Source organism: Carettochelys insculpta, chromosome 7 (assembly GCF_033958435.1).
Source record: "Carettochelys insculpta isolate YL-2023 chromosome 7, ASM3395843v1, whole genome shotgun sequence".
NCBI lineage: Eukaryota > Metazoa > Chordata > Testudines > Carettochelyidae > Carettochelys > Carettochelys insculpta.
The window spans coordinates 40,923,574-40,945,493 of record NC_134143.1 but is presented as its reverse complement, the minus strand read 5'-3'; the positions used below and the strand labels follow the sequence as shown (position 1 = coordinate 40,945,493).

General features: G+C 48.5%; 1 protein-coding gene across 1 annotated transcript in view; it reads right to left on the bottom strand.

Annotated features, from left to right (window-relative positions):
* Positions 1 to 1,851: 1,851 nt before the first annotated feature.
* HECTD2 (HECT domain E3 ubiquitin protein ligase 2) overlaps positions 1,852 to 21,920 on the bottom strand; it is a 133,127-nt gene continuing 113,058 nt past the window's right edge. Inside the window, exon 23 of the mRNA XM_075000368.1 lies at positions 1,852 to 2,019. The gene's annotated coding sequence lies outside the window, so the exon portion shown is untranslated. The remainder of the gene's footprint in view (positions 2,020 to 21,920) is intronic.

Sequence of the window (21,920 nt, the reverse complement as noted above, 5' to 3'; positions counted from 1 at the left end):
CAGGTATGCCTAGAATGGTCAGGTCTGCAACTGTGCCAGGCCACTGTGGGTCAATTACTTTGAAATGTCAGCCCATGACCACTGGTACTATTTTGAAACAAAGCTTGGGGAGGTGCTGTGACATACATCACTTAGCACAATAAGGCCTAAAATTCAGTTAGGGCTTCTGGCTGCTACTGTAATAAAAATAAACAGCCATATTTTCAAGGCTTTTTGGTCACCATGTTGTCATTCCTCCCAGACAGCAACTATGTTTTTGGTGCAGTTTTATTTCTTTTTATTTAGTGAGGAAATAAAACACTGAGTCTCCTGCTGTCCCTTATGCGTCCACACAGGCAATCTCAGGTTCACTGATAACCCTAATGGCAGTAAAAGTTTAAATTGATTGAACCTCAGCAGCATTCCTATATGGCCTCTGGAATGTCACCCTTTATATGCTAATAGTTTAGCGTTCACTTGTCTGGGTGGCCATCTGTCTGTGTGTCCATCAGTCCATTTATTCGAGAACTCCTAAACCCTAAGAGCTAAGACCACCAAATTTGGTACACAGCCTCCTCTTATCCTAATTTAAGCCAAGATCAAGAACTGGTGGTGCCAGGAAAATGGGAAGTGCCAGGAATGGGCCTATTTTCCGTAACATGGAAAGGAAGGGGACAGAGAGAGACGGGATACAAAACTGAGAATGGCCACTCGGGGGGCAGCTGCAGCACCAAAACTGGCCAGCAGGAATGTGGCTCCACCATCTTGCCTGCAACCAGGCAAGGTAAGTAGCCCCCCTGCCCCAAACCTGGAGTGTGCCAGCTGTCAGGATGTGGGGACCGTTGGAGGAGGGGGTAGCCCCCCAGAACCTCACCCCCATGACAGCAGGGGGAGCCACTGTAGGGGGCAGCCCACAGAGCCTGGACACCCACAGACAGCCTGCAGGTGTTGGCGGGAGGCTGCTGAAGCTTCACTTCCCCTGGCAGGCTGCAAAGCAGTGCTGCAGGCCAGGGACAGCCCTGGGGCCCAGCCAGCCCCCAGAACGCCCTCCCAAAAAAAGCTGCAGGATAAAGAGGGCTGCAGGAGGCCAGTAGTGGTCCCCAAAGTGCTGACTCTCCCAGACCAGCTACAGGGTAGGGTGGCAGATGGCCAGCCCACAGAGTACTGCTCCTCCCAGCTGCAGGATGTGGGGCCACTGCTCCAAGCAAGGCCTCTCCTACAGCAGCAGCAGCAGCAGGGTGGGGGCTGCCCCCACAGTGCTGCCCCCATTCCCAGACAGGCTGACGGCTGGGCTTCAGCTGAAGGCCAGGGCCAGCGTGCAGAACCCTAGCCCTAGATTTCTGCCCTCCCACCCAGGAGAAGCCAACATCTGTGGAGCACTGTCCTGGCCCCTTAGAAGGATCTGCTGGTTGCAGAGTGCTGACCTGGCTCCCTGGGAGAAGCTGTTGCCTGAGCAGTGCCAGCCTCACCATCATGGACAGTCCCAGTAAGCTTCCCGCCTGCCAGACCCCTGCCTTGAGTCCTGCACCCACCCCTCATCCTGAGTACCTCCACACCTCTCAACCCTCTGCCCTGCCTCACCCCCAAACCTTCACTCCAGCCTTCATTTTTGAAAAAATACAATTACTAAAATAAAGTATGTAAATTTTGCATTTATTTAAAAAAAAACTTCAGTTAAAAACCCAAATAACACCAGGTACATCTGCTAGTAACAGAGAGGGAGCTGTGATAGTCTATATACTATCAAAACGAAAAAGCAGCCAAGTAGCACTTTAAAGACTAACAAAATAATTTATTAGGTGAGCTTTCGTGGGACAGACCCACTTCTTCAGACCACTTCTTGGTCTGAAGAAGTGGGTCTGTCCCATGAAAGCTCGTCTGCTAGTAGTCTGTTCAGACTGTCTCATCGGTAAGCGAAGAGGGATTCTTCATAGAAGTACTGGTACAAACCGGAACAGAACTTCTCTCGGTCAAGTACAAAGAGTCTAGCAGAATATATCAAAGAACTGCATTGGCACACAGACCCAACATTTTCTTGTTCTGTAAACGAAAACAATACAAATTAGTTTATTTCCACAATGCACAACATACCTTCATTCCTAAGAGTATAACTCCATCACACGTATCGTGAATGCTTTACTAATGTCTCATTTTACTCTAGCTTCCTGAAGAATTTTCTTGAAGTTTATAGAGTGGCCTTCAGGTGACACTGATACCATGCAAGAGGAGAACTGAAATAAGAGAAGTTGTTTCAATAGGAACAAAGGTGCCTCTAAAACAATAACATTCTCAGTTAACTTCAATAAGCACGAGCAAAAGAAAACTGTGTGCATCCTATTTTAATAGCTCCAAAATGTGTCATAAACCCAATATAAAAATACAAATACCATGTGTATGCAATACAGTTGGTCTTATGGAATGAGATATGTGCAATTCTTGCTATACTAGGTTCAAATCAAAGCAAATTTTAACTAAAATGAGTCTTTCCAGTGATCTCATCAGACACTGGATGAGACCAATACTGATCTTATGGGAGAAGAGATGAATAAATGAATCTCCTAGTGCAAGCAGAACACAGCAGTGGCATACATTAACATTTCCTGCATCATCCATTCAGCTCCTGAGTCTTGCTTCCACATGTGTCTGCCAAGTTTTTTCCCATCCATCCCATCCTACTCTGTATCAACCAAGAAGAGAACCACTAAAACTAACTTAGTTTTTATTATCTTGGAAGTATGAAAGAATAGTAGAATGTTCTGAACTGCATATGTCATTGCAGTGTGTTGAGAACTGAAAATCCTTGGAAGTCGTACATGATTAAATAGTCACACTTTACATCGTAAATTGATTAAATTTCTCCTTACAGACACACCAGTAATACAGGTGCATGAACAGGAGGCTTAAGAATTGCTATGTTAATACAATGCTAACAGAATATGTCCCTGACAGAACATCTTTCCGGGGGGCAGTGGCGGGGAGGCATTGAACTTCCATATATATAAACAATGTGCATTTTGGGGCAAAGATTTAGTCTACATTTCAGAAGAGCCTACTGATTAGCTAAGAACAAACGTATGAACCAAATAGGAAGGAAATGCTGGAGAACCAAGATGAGTGAAGTATATTTTGTCTTATGAATGGGTGAAAAAAGGGACTATTAAAGATATAATTAAACATCACTCTTTGTTGCGGGTACTACATTGTAATAGCAGACTACAGCCTTGGATTTAGCGCATCTTTTACATAAAAAGAAGAGGCTATGCTTTATTTTAATAGCAAAGCCAATGCCCAGAAACACAAAGCTTTTCATTTCCTAAACCATAAAAATGTAACTGGCAGGGGACTGAGCTAGCTCCAGTGGGATATAAAACAACCATATAAAGACAAAACAGCCTATTGTAATCAGTAATGGAGAGTTGGAGTTGAGTTTGCAAGAAGCCTATTAACTGAGCCAAAAGAAGTTGGCAGCTATGTACGTGCAGCTATTTTTCCAAGGAAGGCCCTAGAAAAAATTGGAATCTATTTATTCTGGCTTCAAGAAACTTTAATTATTGTTGCTAATGACATAGCTATTTCAGTTCCTACCACAAACCAAGAATTATGCTCTTTCTCCTTTGCACTTTAGCCTCCATTTCAGCTGTCTGTCTCTGAAACTGGTTATATTTAACAGCAAAGAGTATTTTTTTTGAAGTTAGATTTAGTACCATTAATGTTTTCTGATTGTACAGCAACCAGTAGTGGACTTTTCACTGTCTAAGTACTGATACGACTCCCAGTGCCACATACCTGAATTTCTTCTCCACATTTATGGATTTATTCTCACAACAACCCAGAGATGAAAGTGTTATCCCCTTTCCACAGACAGAGACTGAAGCACAGAAATATTGACTGATGTGCCCAACATCCCTTAACCACATACCATCCTTCCTTCTCACCACTGTTCAGGTCATCGACAACCCCAGAGACATAAAATGTAGAACAACAACAACAACAAAAGAAACCTTTTGTTATATAAAAGTCTTACTGAAAACAATAACAAAGCCTATAGGAGTCCATAAAAATAAATAATCCTGTAATAACTATAATCTTCCACGGAATTTAATCAAGAATGATATCAACTCAATAGAATTGTTAATAAATAATTATATCCCTGATGCAGAATTCCACAGCTGGGTTGAAAAATTACACAGATATATTATGTTACACTAATTCTATTAAGCTTTTTATATAATTAGGAGGGGAGGAATTCTCTCCACCTCCCACAACAGGGGCATTAAACATATTCATGTGGGCCCTAGTAAATGCATTTAAAAAGGAATTATAGCCTGGAGTTTAAAATTGGTTTTAAAAAATGGCACTAAAAAGGTCATTACGATATGGTATTATATTTTTGGATATTTACCTGTTAATACCCTCAAAATAACTTTGCAACAATAATTCAGTAACAAATATGCCATAACGAGTGAATGCCTATGCAATCCCAGACGCGCTGAGACTATTGACAAGGGAGAGTGAAGTCTCTATTTGACAACCAGCTGGCTTTTAGCTCATGCTGTAGGGCTTTGACCCCGAAGGCCGTAGATTCATTCCCTCCTGCCAAAGATCTTGGTCCGTCAGCCTGACGTATACAGGCTACATCTACACTTAGCGAAATCTTCAAAATAGCCATGCTAATGGCCATTTCGAAGAATATTAATGAGGTGCTGAAATGCATGGTCAGCACCTCATTAGCCTGCCTCTGGCTGCGGCACTTCAACATTGCTGCTTTTCGCTCCCATGTGACTCTTTCAGACCAGGGTCCTTTTCGAAAGGACCAGCCAACTTCAAAATCCCCTTACTTAACATGCATTTCAGCGCCTTATTAGTATTCTTCGAAATGGCCATTAGCATGGCTATTTCGAAGATTTCTCTAAGTGTAGACATGACCATAGAGAGCTACTATATGCCTAGCAATCATGGTTTTGTTATGAACACCTGATTCCTATGCAGTGAAGGATTTCAGATTTAAAACTTAAGCCATAGCTTTTGCTTCTTATATGAACACAGTGGAAGTTTAAGATGTGTAAGGAATCTAAGATCAGGCCCCAAATTTACTTGCTTTTATTTTTTACCATGTGAGAGACACATTAGTTCTAAATGAAGGCCAAACCAGTGTCTCATAATGCCAAATACCTTTAGGAAACTTGTATGGTACCAAATATATAAACAATAAGATACTCAATATCTCTAATACATCAGATAACAAAATATTTGCTTTAGAGTGCTCCGCATTGTTTAAAAATGCTTTGCTACATTAATGGAATCAGATGGCTGAATAATACAAGCATGTCCACAAAATTCACAGTGGAGTCCTGATGATATCACCCTAGAAGCCCTTTATCTCATATTAATCATGTGTCAGGACCAGGGTGGGGAACCACCAGCCTGCAGGATGGATTTGGCCTCCAACTTGCCTGGATCTGGGAGGCTCAGGGCTTCCCTCCTTAGCATCCAGCCCACAGCAGGGTGGGGGTGTGGAGCACTGAGCCTTGCACACTGGAGTTGGGCAAGCCAGGGCTGGATCCAGCCCACGGGCTCTACCTGGCAGGGGCAGGAAGTGGCCCTGGGCTCTGCTTGCCACCGCCCCCGCTCCCCTCTCTCCTCCCCTTCCCCAGCTGGGGGAATGACTGTGCAACACTGCCTGGAAAGGCCGTCCCCTGCCACTCTGGCTAGAATTTTGGCCAATCAAAGCAACTGGGAGGGCAGTGCCTGGGAGCAATGGGGGGGTCCTGCACCAGGTAAGCGCCCCCTACTCCCAGACCCTGCACCCTCAGCTCGCTCCTGCATACCCTCCTGCTCAGACCTCCTCACTCCCAGCCTTCTCCTGCATACCTTCTTGCAGAAGCCTCCTGAAAGTCAGTTTTGCTCCATCATTAACATAATACTGCTGAGTAAAAGCATGCACAATATCCCAAGTGGCAGCCTTAGAAAAAGTACCATTATGTCATCATGCTTTGAGGTGCTCTAGCTGAGTGAACTCTAACATCTGGCAGTAAAACCTGTGCCTGTTCAAAACAGGATTGAATTTAAAAAACTGATCACTCAGACAGCTCTTCGACTGAGAGTGCCTAACCTTTATGGCAGGGTTACATGGGGAATTATTCCTGTTAGTAGTTCCTGATTAATTCCATATATGGATAATCTTATTCTGAATTATTTTAAGACAGTTGTTGCAAATACCTTGGAATAGGTGTTATTAATTCTGAAATCAGAATTCCATAGAGTGAGTCAGGAATAGTCAACCAGTTTAAATTAACATCCTGCTTTACTTTGGATTAATTTTCACATGTAAGGAAATTCTTTGCAGTTGGAGAGCAGACTATGGAATAGATGGTGGAATTTCTAAGGGACTTAATGCTGTTTAAAAGATCAAAGATTCTTTCCACATCAAGTATATGAAACCAGGCTTTCTCACTGATTATTGATGAAGCCTGAGGGCAAGTGAAGAGAAGAGGAAGTGACTCACCTTGTGCAGCAATAATGGTTCTTCGAGATGTGTCCCCCTATGGGTGCTCCACTCTGGGTGTCAGTGCATCCTCGCACCGGTGCTCAGAGATTCCCCTATAGCCATAGTTTCCCACACTGCGCATGTGCAGTAGTGCCTCTTCGTGCTATCTGGCGTGCATGTGGCATGGGCCCCTCCCTGCCTTTTCTACATTAGAATATACAGTAGGACACTCCAAAACAGGGGAAAGAGGGAGGGAAGTGGCACATCCATGGAGACACACAACTCAAAGAACCATTGTTACTGCACAAGGTGAGTAACTTCCTTTTCTTCTCTGAGTATTGTCCCTGGTGGTTGCTCCACACTGGGTGAATATAAAGCAGTAGTCACACTTTGGAGGTGAATTTGGAGCCCAGTAACTGCTCAACCCACTTGAATGGGGAAGCAATCGAAGACGGAAGAGCATAGTGCTGTGCAAACGTATTGCTTGAAGACCACGTTGCCACCTTCCATGTCTGTAAGGGGTGCATTCTTGAGAAAGGCAGTGGTGGAAGAGACAGTCTTGGTAGAATGAGCAGTGACCTGGAAGGTCCTTCCAGTGAAGCGCATAATAGGTGTGTATGCAGGTGGAAATCCACTTGGACAACTGTTAACAGAAAACAGGATGGCACTGGGATTGCTCTGCAAAGGAGACCTGCACCCAGGCTTTGTGCAATCAATATAAAAGGCTAACGCCGGATGAACGTCCAGAGTATGCCACTCCACAAATGTAGGATCAGATGTGGCTTTGGGAAGAATGCAGGTAAGTGGATAGGTCTGTTGATATGAAATGGAGAGGGAACCTTAGGGAGGAACTTGGCGAATAGTAACTATCCTTGGTAAACACCGCATAAGGAGGTTCAGCCATCAGCGCAGCAAACTCCCTGCTCCCCAGCCCCTGCCTTCGCCAACACGATGGTGACTAAAAACATGACCTTCATCAACAGATGGAGTCAGGAACACGTTGCCAGGGTTTCAAAGGGCGGCTTCCTGAGACAATTGAATACATGGTTAAGGTCCCAGATAGGGACCAGAGGATGTACTGACAGAAAAGTGTTTTGCAGACCCGTCAAAAAGCATTTGGTGATAGGATGGGCAAGGAAGAAGAGCCCATCCTTTGCTTGGTGGAATGCTGCCAATGGTGCACATGCACGCTGACGGTACAGAGGGCTAGACCTGACTCACACAGGTACAGCACATAGTCAAGGAGGCCAAGAAGGGGTGCAGTGTGAGGAAGCATAGGGTGAGCAGTGCCCAACCACGGAGAGAACTATGTCCACTTGTAAAGGTAGGACTTGTGGGTGGACTCTCATCTGCTGTTAATGAGAACCCTTTTCAGTCCTCTCAGAGCACATGATTTTGGCATCCTGGAACGATGGAGGAGCTATGTGTGGTGGCGCAGCCTGAGTGGATCGGGATGAAGGGTTCAGTTAATGTCCTGGGACAGAAGAATGTAGGAGGGAGGAAAGGGATATGGAGTCGCCACTGACACCCAGTAAAGGTAAGGATACCAAGTTTATCTTGGCCACACCGGGGCTATCAGGATGAGGTAAGCTCGGTCCAGTCTGTCCTTGACCAGAAGCTTGTGAATCAAGGGAAGGGGAGGAAACACGTAGAGAAGGGGTGTGTCACATTCAATGGAGAAAGCGTTCCTGAGGGAGTCTTCCCAGACCCACTCTGGAGCAGTACTGATGGCACTTTTTGTTGACTTGGGTTGCAAAGAGGTCTATGCAGAGCTGGCCCCAAAGCTGGAATACATGTTTGAAGGCCAGTGCGCTTATCTCCCACTCATGGTGATTGCTGAACAAGTAACTGAGGGTGTCTGCAGTCACATTCATACCTTGGGGAAGATATATAGCCACTGGAGTGATGTGGTGCTGAAGGCACCAGGTCCACAGTTTTATGGCTTCTATGCACGAACAGCGTCCTGATGGTTGATGTAATACATGCATGTAGTGTTGTCTGTCAGAATGTTGACAGTTCTGTGTGTGAGGTGCCAATGGAAATGCTGGCAAGTGTAGCAGACCACCTTGAGCTCCAGTAGATTTATGTGGAGCACTTGCACGGTGAAGGCTCACTTGCCCTGGACAATAAGACAACCCAAATGGCCCCCGCATCCCATAAGGGAGACATCCATAGTAAGGGTCATAGATGGGGGCAGCAGGTGGAAAAGCAACTGGTGAGGACATTGTCTAGATATGTCCACCACTGGAGGGAGGCAAGAATGCATGGCAGAATGGCTATAAATTTGGACAGTGGGTCCCTGGCTGGAGCATAGCATACGGCCAGCCAGGACTGAGAACACCACATGTATTGTCTGGCCAGCTTGATCATGTCTGTGGTGGTGGCCTTGTGAAACAGAAGCATCAGGCATACGTGCATCATGATGGTGGGAGACAGTTGCACCACTAGGATGAGGTTGCACAGGGCCTGGAATCTTTGAACAGGAACAGTGGCCCTGGCAGTGGTAGTGTTTATGTGGGCCCCAATGAACTCTAGAGATTGAGTGGGTCAAAGTGTGTACTTCTCACAGTTTATGTGGAAACCAAGGCTGAGCAGGAGATCTTTGGTGACCCATACCATGAGAAGTGTCTCCAGAAATGAGGCTCCTTTTATGAGGCAATCATCCAGATAGGGAAAGATAACCCCATGATGTCATAGGTGGGCAGGCACAACTGCCAGAGTTTTGGAGAACACCATGGGTGCACTTGAGAGCTCAAATGGAAGGATATAGTATTGGTAGCAGCCAGACCCCCCCCCGACCCCCAAAATGAAGAAAGCACCTGTGCACTGGGTGGTTCATGATGTGGAAATAGGCGTCCTGTAGGCTGAGAGCCGAGAGCCAGTCTTCTTTGTCCAGTGCTGTGATAATGGTCATGAGAGTCACCATCTTGAAACGTTGATAGAGGATGTATTTGTTGAGCCTCCAGAGGTTGAGGAAGGGCCTCCAACCCGTTTTTTTCTGAAATTCTGCTGGGACCATCTCAATGGCACCTAGATGGAGGAGGTGCTTGCACCTCTTGCTTGAGCAATTCTTGTGAGAAGGGTCCCTGAAGATGGATAAGGTAGGAGAGCAGTGGAGGATGAGGTAAACAGGATGGAATACCCTTGAGCCACTCGTTCTAGGACCCACTTGTCCAAAGTAGTGATGGCCCAACAATGGAAAAAGGGCAAAGGTGGTGGTGAAATGGCTTGTGACCAGACTGTGAGATGGCTGGAGTAGGAAGATCACTCAGGCTCCCAACCAAACCCTCTAAACCATGGCATCCCACCCTCAACAGCCTAAGCAGCAGATTCATGATGCTGCTGTTGATCAGGTTTGTGCCACTGAGACCTGTGTCATTGGTGGGGTTTGTAGCACTGTGGTGTTGGAAGTGGTCTTTGGTAGGGAAAGTACTGAACCTGCTTACATGGGGGTGGGAGGGTGTACAGCCTCAACATATGCAGCGTGGTACAAGAGCCCTTTGTTGAATGTAGGACCTCATCATTCTTTTCTCCAAAGAGGTGTTGCTTATATAAGGGAAGCTCATCTACCTTCTGTTGAAGGTCTTTAACGACCCTTGAGGGTCAGAGCCATGATGTGCACTTCATGACCACAGCGGAGGCCATGACTCTAGCTGCCGTGTCCACTATGTCCATTGTGGACTGGACGGCCATACAGGTGATGGTATGCCTTCTTGTATTATGTTTATTAGGGCTGGGTTTTGCTGCTCCAGCAAGGAAGGGACCTGCTCTTGCAACTTGAAATAATTGAGGTTGCCATAGTCAGCCAGCATGGCCGCCTAGTTTGCCATCCCCAGGACCAATGTGCCCAAAGAGTAGACTTTACTCCTCATGATATCCCACTTTTTGCTAGCTTTGTCCTGAGAGGTGGAACAGAAGAACTTGGACTTGTTATGGAACGCATCAACCACCAGCGAATTTAGTTGCAGACGGGTGAATAAAAACTGCATCCTTGTGGACCACAAAATGCCTCTTACCTCTCTTCCTGTTGCTGGGTGCAATGGATGCAGGCATCTGTCAGATGTTTGTGGGGTCCATTACCGCCTTGTCCATAGGCAGTGGAATTCTGGAGGAGGCAGAGGGGTTTGCAGGGTGTGGTGAAGCCTATACTGCTTGACCTGCATCTCCTGCAGGTCTTTTCCTTGCGCCTGAGGCACCCACCAAAATGGTTCCTGCAAGGCTCATGAGTCATCTCCAGAGGGAGGCAAAACAGAGATCATGGCATCATCAGGTGATGAAGAAGAGTGGTGCAGTGGGGACCTGTCCTAGCCCTCTGATAGAGTCCTGTGCCTCAGAATACTGTGATGGGCGTGTCTCACTGCTGCTGTGGGTTGCAGGGATATAGACTGGTCCCTGGACACAGTAGGTGCTGGGAGAGCATGGGAGCGGGGTGATCATGACTGGCAGGGTGACCAGTGAGGAGCAGCTGTGGGTAAGCCATTGCTGGTGGCAGGTCTTCCCAGCTGGAGTGCATGGGACTGGAGTGCTGCAATGAAAAGACACTCCACCAATTGGAACAGCCCCCTTGCCGGGTGGGTGGTCTGGCCCATGAGCCATGTGAGAACCCTGGGCATGGAGGCAGTGCTGAGGACATACAGTGTGGCAAGCAGGGTGGGGCCAAGGCCAGTGCTGTGTGCACCTTTGGCAGCAAGTCTTCGTGGTGCTTCTTGGCTACTGTACTGCACTCCAGTGCTGTAGGCTTAGGTGAAGTGGTGTCCCAGTGCTACTTCAGTGCCTTCTCCGGTGCCACGTGAGCAGCACTATGTCTTGGCCCAGGACTTGCATGGTGCTGAGTCGAGTGTGACGTGTAAGTGGTGTAGAGTTTCAGAGTGGTGTTGCTTGCACTCTGTCTCTGGCACCAATGATGGGGATCTTAGTTTTTGACCTTTTATGACCTGCAGTAGCAGCAGCCAAAGCTGGCAGTAGCAATGGGGCCAATGGTGTTGGAAGCACCAAATGCTGGTGGTTCAGCTCTGAAAATGCCCGTTTGAGCGGTGCCAGCTTAGTGCTGGGGGCATCACTGCAGCCGTTTCCATTGGTGCAGCCCGTGAAGATGGTGCTGGAGGCCAGGAATGCACTGGGAAAATGCCTGCCTTGGTGGCCAGAGTGCTAACTGTGGTAGAGGGACGTGCAGAGTCTGTACCCTTGGTCTCCCATGCTGGTTTTATGTGGAGGGCTGCTCCAGGGCCAGTGGTTGGAGCCTTTTTTGTAAAGAGAAGTCTTGAGCCTATTGGCTCAGTCCCTCATGGCCCACACTGTGAGGCTGGAGCAGTTGATGCAGGATTGCTGACCCTCACCCAGGCACTTAATGCATGGCTTCCCTGAACACTGCACATTACTTGAAGCCTGGGGAGCCTGGCATGGCAATGACGCAGTAACTAAACTCTAACACTAAACCTAACAATTTTTTTCTGTTGTTAAACTTTAATGGGAAAGATAACTTGGATAAGAACAGCTAAAGGTAGAACAATAACTAACTCTTCTTTCTCTTTCAGTGAAAGATAGAGAAAATCTCTGTCTGCAGCCAAGGACAGTAGAGAAGGAATTGAGGGGCCCACGCCATGCATGTACCAGATAGCACTCGGAGGCACTACTGTGCATGCGCAGCATGGGAAACCATGGCTGTTGAAGAATCTCCGAGCGTCGTTGTGAGGACCCACTGACACCAGGATTTGAGCTCCCAGAGGGACACCACTCGAAGAAGAAACAGAGGAATTGTTTGGCTAATGTGAAACTGTGCGAATGTTTTATGTTAGAAGCACCTTGTTTTTGTGAAAAATTATTGTAAGTGGAGGGTGGATGGGCTCAAAATTCACAAATGTAACTTGATGACAGTAGAGCTCCCAAGAAAACTATTCATACCACATTGTACTACGAAAGAATGATCTTTAATGTGACACATGAGTCTCTAAATCACATGAAGGTTTTAAGAAAGTACGGAGAAAAAAAGCCAGGAGATTTAGAGAAAAATAGGGGAAAAAAATCTGAACGTCAACTCAGCTGCAGAAAACGTTCTCTGATTGGGTAGGAATTGGGCAAGGGCCTCTTACAAACCTCAGCCCGAATGCAGGATCCCCTGGAGGATGCGGCAGGGTGGGGGGACGACACATCCTAATAGTCAATTGATAGAAATGGTTCAGGCATCTCAGGTGGTATGTAACTTTTATGCTGGTTAGCTGCAGTTTAAACAGAGGAAAAATAAGATATTTTGTCACAGAGATGATCTTACTCCAGTATTGCCCCTTTTCTTTGGATTAACATTCAGAATTTTCTGAAAAAATTAAACATGAGTGAAGTGAGACCTTCACGTACGACACCAAGTTTGGCACAACTTAAAGTGTTACTCTGTTGGAAGAGGAAAATAGAGGATTTTAACAATTTTACCACAACACATGTAAGCGCACAGAAGACTAATGTTTTTTATACCAAATGTGGAGAGGCTGTCATGGCACAGCTCCCGCTTAGCAGAAAAACTTAAACTGCCACGCAGATGCTTGACTGTGGCATGGCACCTAGCATGCACGCTGTGCTAAAGCTGGTCTGCACTGGCAAGTGACAGTGCACTAAATCTGCTCCCAGAGCTGTCAGTCTTGAGGTGCCCATGCTGGCAAGGTACTTAGTGCGCACTAACTCTGCAGCTGCTGCGCTCTAGGTAAACCACCTCATTGAGAAGTGCAGCGCTTGCGGCACAGTGGCTGCAGTGCCAGTGCGGACTCTTCACCTGCTAGCTGCGTTGCAGCTGGCCTCCAGAAATGTCCCACAATACCTCCACTGGCCATTTTGCTCATAGTTTTGCACTCCTCTGGCTGCACTGCTGACATGCAGATATCTATCCCCTTTCAAATCCAGTCTGCATGCTGTGCTGATCTACTCCATGACACAGAGCAAACCATTCAGGTGGACTGCTTAAGCTGTTGTATGCAGCGATAGATGTCTGTGTGTGAGTGAGAGAAAGCTTGCTGTGCAAAGTCAGGAAGAAGGCAGGGGAGGAGAAGGGGAAAGGAGAGGCCAAGGTATGTGGGGGATTTATCCCTCCCTCAGGATGGGGTGGTTCCTGCTGCTACTGAACTTCCAAGACATTCCCCACCAAACAGTCTCTCCCTCCTCCTCAACCCCCCTCTACACCCTTCCCTCCTCTCCACCCGCCACTCACTTCAGTTGAAAAGCAGCTGTGGATGGAGTGATAGGCTAGGGAAACCAGCATCATGTGATGCTGCTTGCCACATGAAGCATTGCAAACCCTTTCCAAAGCACCCTGTGGCTAGTTGCACAGTGGGATAGCGACCACAATGTACCGCTGTCTGTAGCATTGCGAGACCAGCTAATGTACATCTGCCAGCGTAGACATACAAACACTGTCCTGGTTAGCACAGTAATAAGCTTGTTTCTCACACATTTGGCGGCTTAACACTATCAGCTTTCTGTGGCAGAAAGGGATAACTTTAATTGTTGGATACTAAATAATTTTACTTAATAAATTTCTAAAAGTATTTAATTTGTTTCTCTTACAGCCCCTATTTTAGTCTCAGGGTTTCCTTTACATACCTTAGGTGATACCCACAAAAATAATCACTTCTAGTAATGCTGACTTTACTTTTAAAGAAAAGAGAGCAACTAACAAAATGCCAGTGGCAGAATACAAGTGATAAGCTGGTCAGTTCAGTTAAAAATCTCTTCTGTATTCATTCTGTGGAAAGATTTTAGCACAGATAAACATATTATTTTGCTTGGTTAAGTTAAGGGCAAAGTGTATCGTCTCCCAAAATTTTTGTGAATTCATTCTCAGAATCTTATTAGACACTTAAACCATCACGACTGGGGAAAAGAATTGCTAAGGACTATGGACTACTGTTGAATTACCGATAGCTTATAGACAGGCAAAGTAAGTAACACTAAGTAAATCATGTAAAATTGAAGAAAATGTTTAAATCCGTTACTTAGAACTATTTAAGTCTGAGCCCCCCTCCCAACCTCTGTCTGCCCCGCAGCAGCCTGATCCCCCCGTACCTCTACCGCCCCACGGTAGCCTGATCCCCTGCCCTCCGCCGCCCCGCAGCAGCACAATCCCCCTGCCCTCTGCCATCCTGCAACAGCACGATTCCTGCCCCATCCCCTCTGCCAGCCTCACAGCAGCCTGCCCCCCACCTCCCCTCCCCGTCAGCCCAATAGACCTAACCTACCGCAGCCTGACCCATCCCTCCCGCCCTGCTGGACCACACACCCAACCTTCAGCAGCCTGAAGCACCCCCCAACCTGTCCCACAGACCCAACCAGCCACGAGGTTTTAACTCTCCCTCTCACTCCTGGCATCAAATTGCCCCCAGCCTTTAAACCTTTCCAATCTCCCCCTGCAACCCAAGGTTCACTTACCTTTCAAAAGCAGCACCACATGATGCTCCTCCTTTGCCCAGCTCTAGGAACCAATCAGAGACTTTTATGTATCTTTTAATGGTAATTTAGTGTCCCTCTTATGAGTTTGTGCATAAGTAGCTAAACATGGGGGCTATGGTTACACTACAGTGATCTGTTGACAGATCTGATGAAGCATCTGATGAAGTGAGTCTGTGCTCATGAAAGCTCATGCTCAAAACTTTTCTGTTAGTCTATAAGGTGCCACAGGACCCTTCATTACTGTCGACAGAAGTCACTGTTGGAAGAGATTTCCTGACAAAATGTCTGTCAACTGAATGTGGCCACACACAAAAGCCAGGTGGAAGAGCACTCCGCTCTGTCAACAGGGTGGCTGGACGGCCCAGCTGCTCTCTTGACAAAACAGGCACGTGGAAGCACAGCAGACAGGGCTGCCCATTGTTCTGAACACCCTGCCTGATGACAGAAGGGCCCCCAGCACGTCCACACATCTTTTTTTGTTGACAGAATCTGTCAACAGCAGCCTCATGCCTCATAGCTGAGAGCCAGAATGCTGCCGACAAAAGTGCTGAGTTTTGCTGACAAACTCTTGCCAAAATGCATTTTGTGTGTGGCTGGTCCACCAGTTTTGTCAGCAAAACTCACTAGTGTAACCGAAACCGATGTGTATTCTTATATTTTCAAGTGTCCTGGTAATACTTGTAACGATACCTTAATAATTAGCAAGGGTGCAAAGAAGCTTGTAGCAACCTAAGAGAAAAATAAGTTTTATTAATTTTAATATAATTTTTGGATCAATATTTATGGCTCTTTCTCACAACTTGTAATCCTGTAGTGAAAATAATAAGTAAGTATATAAATTATACTTTACTTGATCTTAAATTGAATGGAATAAATGGCCTAGGTAGGTTGTGGCATCTCCAATCACTGGAGATATTTAAGAGCAGGTTATATAGACATCTACCAGGGATAGTCTAAACAGTGCTTTGTCCTGCCATGAGGACAGGGACTGGACTCAATGATCTCGAGTTCCTTTCCAGTTCTAGTGTTCTATGATTCTATGAAAGTGTAGCCAAAGACTGACTTTATAGGACTATTCTGGATTACATAGTACAGGTTGCACCTCCCTCATCTGGCACGCCTGGGACGTGAGTGGGCCTGAATGAGATTTGCCAGACAAGGGGAAGTCATGCATCCTGGCTGCCTTCCAGGGGGGGCTGCCAGTCTGCTGGACAGGCCCCGCTCCTTGCTGCTGCAGTCTCCCTGCCCCCAGACTGCCTTGAGGCGGGGGGGGGGTGTCCACTCCTGCTGGGCTTCCAACCTTGGCGCTGCTGGGCTCCCCAATCCTGGCTGGGTTCCCCCATGGCTGCAGGGCTCCCAGCAGGGTGTGTACCCTGGCTGACTTCTGCCGCAGGCCTGCTGGGCTCTCCACTGCTGAGGGGCTGATGGCAGGGCTCCACGCCCCAGCCAGGCTCCCTGACACAGGGCACCTGTCAGGGATCTCTGAGCTAGGTTCCCCACAGTGGGGCTCCCTGATCTGGCTCTCTGCCCTGGGGCTGCCTCTGAGGCTCCCCAGAGCAGGCTGCCAGCAGAGCTGCCTGCCACCAGCAGGGCACCTTGAGCAGCTAGAGGTCTCTTGTCCAGGCGCTCTCTGGTCCAGCAACATCTGTGGTCCTGATGGTTGAGGGATGTTGTCGGATGAGTTTCAACCTGTAGGACTGTGTAGCAGCTACTAATGGATAGTCCTATGCTTGTCACAGTGCTAAGTGTATGACTTAACACTATTAACACCAGGTTATAATACATTAACATTCTTTTTGTCTTCTTTATTTGACAATTTAACATTTGTAGACAAAGACACCAGATAAAACTTTGCTGCGTATATCACGTTGACCTTGGAATCTGATTAATTTTGGATGCAATGGTAATTCAGAAGCCAGGATATATAAAGATCATCATGCGCTATGCCCAATGGGATTCTCTGGATGTCTTTAGCAATAGTTCATTGCCAGATATGGAAGTTACAGTGGACAGACTTGTGGATGCTAAGATGAAGGTGGAATTATGAGATAGTATGCCACTTTTGCAGGGGTAGCCATGTTAGTTTGTAGCATCACAAAAATAAGCAGTCCTGTAGCACCTTAAAGACTAAAACATTTATTTATTAGGTAATGAACTTTTGTGGGTAAGGCCCACTTTTTCAGATCTGAAGCTGGCCCTGGAGACCGCCTCAGCAGTGGTCCTCCGGGCTGACAGAGGAGCTCCTCCTCCTGCAGCTCGACAGTGATTTCCAGGGTAGACTGAGCAGTCACTGCTCTGGCAGGTCCACACCACAGCCTCAACAGACGCAGTATAAGGCCCTCCCAGAAACAATGCCCCCCACAGCAGAAGGCTCCCTAACATTTATAATTTGTTTATTGCCTGTGACCTGTCCATGACTTTTACTAAAAATACCTGTGACTAAGTCACAGTCTTAATCAGGACTGGATTATGAATGGGGATTTGCCTCTTTTGAATAGTGTTCTATTGAACACAGAATATAAGGAAAGCTTGAAAACAAGTATAAAAAAACACACCACTTTCCTTACCTAATGTGAACTGGCTCCATGTCCTGGCAAGGCTTTCTGAGTTATGGGGCTGATAGCTACCAGCACAGGGTATGAGCAGGATTCAGGCATTAGATGCAGTGCTAAAGAATGTGTAACTTGACAGAAGAATTAACTTAGAATTACATCAAAAACTCTTCTCAACCTGGTTAATGTAACTACTCAACAATGACATGGTCTTATTTCTGTTGATGTTCATAATTCAAATCTAAAATTTACTCTCTTAAAAGTGTGGACAGGGCTACTCTGAGGGTGGGGGGCAGGGGACCAGCAGCAAACCTCCCCCTAACAGTGCTTCAAATTTAGGGCCTGGTGCAGCCCCCCTCCCCTCCGCAGCCCCGGCCACAGGCCTTGCCTCTTCCGCAAGCAATGCTGCTCAGAGGATTATGTGACCTGGTGCTGCAGCAGCAGGGGGTCACACCTTCTCAACTCGCCATGTAGGCGGTGGATGCTCAGCAGCCAACTCCATCCCACTGTGCCACTCTCCCAGCCTGTTGGGCCTTGTTTCTCCAAAGCGGTAAGGAGGGGAGTGCCCTGGCTCTGGATGCTCCACTTCCTGCTGCTCTGGAGAAGGTGGGTGGGCAAGGCACAGCAGGCTGCTGAGATTCTGCCACCCACATGTGCTCTCTCTACACTACAGTCATCTGTTGACAGACGTTACTGTCAGAAAACATCTTCTGACAAAACTGTCGACAGATCGTGGCCACACATGAAAGCAGATCACTCTGCTGATCCACTCTGCGGACAGAGGGATGCCAGACCGCCCAGCCGCTCTCTTGACAGAACAGCCAACTGGAAGCACAGCAGACAGGGCGGCCTGGTGACCTGGAAGCCTTGTCTTTTGACAGAGGGCCCCCCCCACCCCAGAGTGTCCACATGGTTTTTTTTTGTCAGCAGATTGTGTTGAGAAAGGCATTCTGCCCTCTGGGGAAGAAGCAGAAGTCTGCTGACAAAATGCTGCATTCTGTTGAGCTGCTGTCAACAGGACACATTTTTAGTGTGGACACAGAGTTTTGTCAACAGAACTCTGTGGTGTAGACATTGCTGTGGCGAATGGTGGGGCAGTGACTCCTGCTGCCACAGCACCAGGACCCCCTATAATTCCTCAGCCCCTCCGCTTCACAGGATGCTTGGGGAGTGGCCACAGAACCCCCAAAAGTGCAGGCCTTGGGGAGGCCACGTCACTTAGTCCTATGGATAGGATGGCTTCAAGTGTGAACTACATGATGGTCAACTGCATGAGAAAGGAAAAACTCCTTTAGCAAGAGCATGAAATAGGAGCAGTGACCCAGAAGCCTCTGTTCTATGACAGAGACAAGGCAATGCAGAGGTTACCTGCCTCAGCCTCTCTTATTGTCCATGCCTGTTAATGAATATGGTTAAAATCAGGATTGTCCTTCGTACAACTGGTCACCGCCCACATGCATTCTTTCCTTTGCTGACTACCAGGTACCCTCAGTGCACGCAGTGGGAGGAAGGAAGTTGTGTGGCAGGGGTTCTCCAAGAATGTGAAAAGGGGTGCAGGGCTTGGGGTGAAAACTGTACCATGCTTTGAGCATGACATTGGTCTGTTTACAGATGTATAATTGCTATAGCCAGAGAAGGATGGATCAGTGGATAGGACACTCTGGAAAGACCAGGGTTTTACTGCCTGCAGTGCCACAGGGTTTCTGTGTAACCAGGTGCAAGCCACTCACGGTGTATCGACACAGCAGGTGGGAGCAGGCTTCCCAGTCTGCAGAGAGACGTGCTCCCCTTAGTTTCTGCCTGTGCTACCCTTGATACCCTACTTCACTGCTATTTTAACACACTATGGTAGTTTGAGCAGAGATCACACACCCTTATACCTGTACAGGGAAGCACAAACCCAGAAACAGTGTAAACATACCAGCTGTGTCTAGATTAGAGTGATCTGTTGACAGAAGTTTTTGTCAGAAGACATCTTCCAATCAAACTGCTGTCAACAGATCATTGCCAGATTGCAAAGTGGATCGTTCTTTTGATCCACTCTGTCGACAGAACAGCCAGACTGCCTGGACACTCTCTTGATAAGAGCAGCCACCCAGAACACTGCCAGATAAGGTCACATGGCTGGAAGCCCCGGTGAGATGCTTCCTTTAAGGGGCCTCCGCACAAATGCCTGTTCCCTGCCTAACTCCATGAGGGACAGCACAGATGCTAGAGCAAGGCTTCGATGCTTGCTGAGAGAGACAGCGCCTTCCATTTAGCCCTGCTGCCAGAGGAGACCGGATTTACACTTGCCCCAACCAGAGGTAGGGAGGGGACAGGGGACCTTCCCAGGGGCCCAGAGACTTCCTCCCTCAGTTGCTGATGCGTGTGTTTGGTCCCCTCCCTTTGTAGGTCACGATGGCCATCCTGCTGCAGAGAGTTACCCATCTGACAGAGGTAGATGCAGTCATGGCTGGATTTGATAGCCTGGGGGTTCCCGAACTGCTTCGGGGTTATCGACAGGACCCACATCCCAATCCATGCCTTGGAGCACGGTGTGGCCCAGTATATCAAAAGAAAGGTGTACTTCTCCATGGCGCTGTAGGCCCTGGTTGACCACCGCAGACACCTGACAGATGTTTACATTGGGTGGTCAGGCTGACCACATGGTGAGTGGGTGTTCTACAATTCTGGCCTGTGCTGGAGGATGGAGGAGAGCACATTCATCCCCCGCTGGGAGCTGGTGGTCAGGGACATGCACACACCACTGTGCGTCGTGGGGGACACCACCTACCCCCTCATGCTGTGGCTCATGAGGCCTTACACCAGTCACATGGACCCAAGGCAGGAACTCTCTACAACCTGCCTCAACCAGACCCAGATGTAGTGTGCGGAGGGGGCAGATACTGGCCCCAGGTATGAGCAGCCAGGCACAGCTCTGATCCATCAGGCCCACCAGGACATGGTGCGGATCCAGGAGGCCCTGAGGGAGCGCTTCTTCCAGGGCCCCCAGTAACCCTCTACTGGGCCTGCCTCCAGCGGGGGCCTTGGTCCACAGCACTCCCCCATCCCCACCGTGACCCTTCCCTTCACCCCCAACCCCTCCAAAACCCCCACCCAATAAAGAGGGACGCAGGCATGATGAACAACTATTTTACTTGAACAAGGAGAAATGTGTGCAAACAAAACTGTGTAATACAAAACTATTTACAAGAAAGCAAAGTGCAAACACATTTGAACTATTTACATTGCGGGGGGCTTGGGACAGGGATTGGGGGCTGCGAATCCAAGGGGAAGCGGGACCCTGAGTGGCATTGGCTTTGGGATCTCCTCCCGCCATGGGTTCAGGGCACCCATTAGGGCTGGGTTGGGGCCAGGAACAGGAGGAGTTACAGAGGCAGCGGGGCTGAGGTGGGGTGTGGGTTGGCAGGGGGAGCCTGGAGAGCAAGGGGGCGGCTGTGGCCCTTAGCCATTGCAGGAGGTCCATGATTCTCTGCAGAATGGCCAGTGGGGGCACAGCGGTGGGGGTAGGGGGCAATGGGGGAGAGTGGCAGGGTTGGTGGCGGCAGTGGCAGCCACAGGTGGCTGGGCCCTCATGTCCTGCCAGATGCCAGTGGCAGCATCAAAGCAGGATATGAGTTGGTCCCAGGCCTGCGACCACCACTCCCAGTCATCCTGCACCTGCTGCTCCAGGAGCTCCGTCATCCTGCAGAGGGCCAGACTGTGGTCCCTCTGGAAGTCCTCCTGCACCCAGCAACAGCCCCTCTGGCTGTGGGCCCACCCCAGAGCGTGGGTGGGGCTGGCCTGGCTGTAGGGAGAACGAGGAGAGACATTGAGTCATTCACACAGTGAAGCCCCTGCGGCTCTGCCCCACACCACATGCAGCGATACCCCCTGGACCAAGGAACAGGAATGTCCCGGGAGCAAAGCCATGTGTGGCCTGCACAATGGGCCCTGCTGCATGGGGGCTCCATGGTGCCTCCAGGACCAGGCTGACTATAGTGACCTAACCCAGCCGCTCAATGAGCTAGTGGCCAAGGGGGCTGTCCAGTCAGAGGGGATGCTGCATGGGTGGCAGGTGAGCCAGGAGCAGCTTGGCCCTTTCTGGACCACCCCCAACACCTGTGGCTCAGTGCTGTCCGTGGGAGCAGGTGCTGTCTCTTGTCTGCTGGCATGGCTGCGTGCTGGCAGCTGCACTCCTCAGTGAGTCTGGGTTCAGCCTGTCACCCTCGTGGCTAGCCCATGGCAGGTCTCCCACTCTCCCAGGGCCTGGGGCTCATCCAGCCTCCCGTGAGCCTGGCAGTAGGCTGTGCCTGGGGGTTTCCTGCTGAGTCTGGGTGGCACATGCTACCTTGCACATGGTTCCACATGCCAAGACCACAGCACGGGGTCCAGCCCAAGCTGGCCGGGTGATGCTCACAGCCCAGGGGTGTGTGATGCGCAGGGTACTTACCAGAGAGACTCCTGCTCAGCTCTGAGGACTCCCTAGA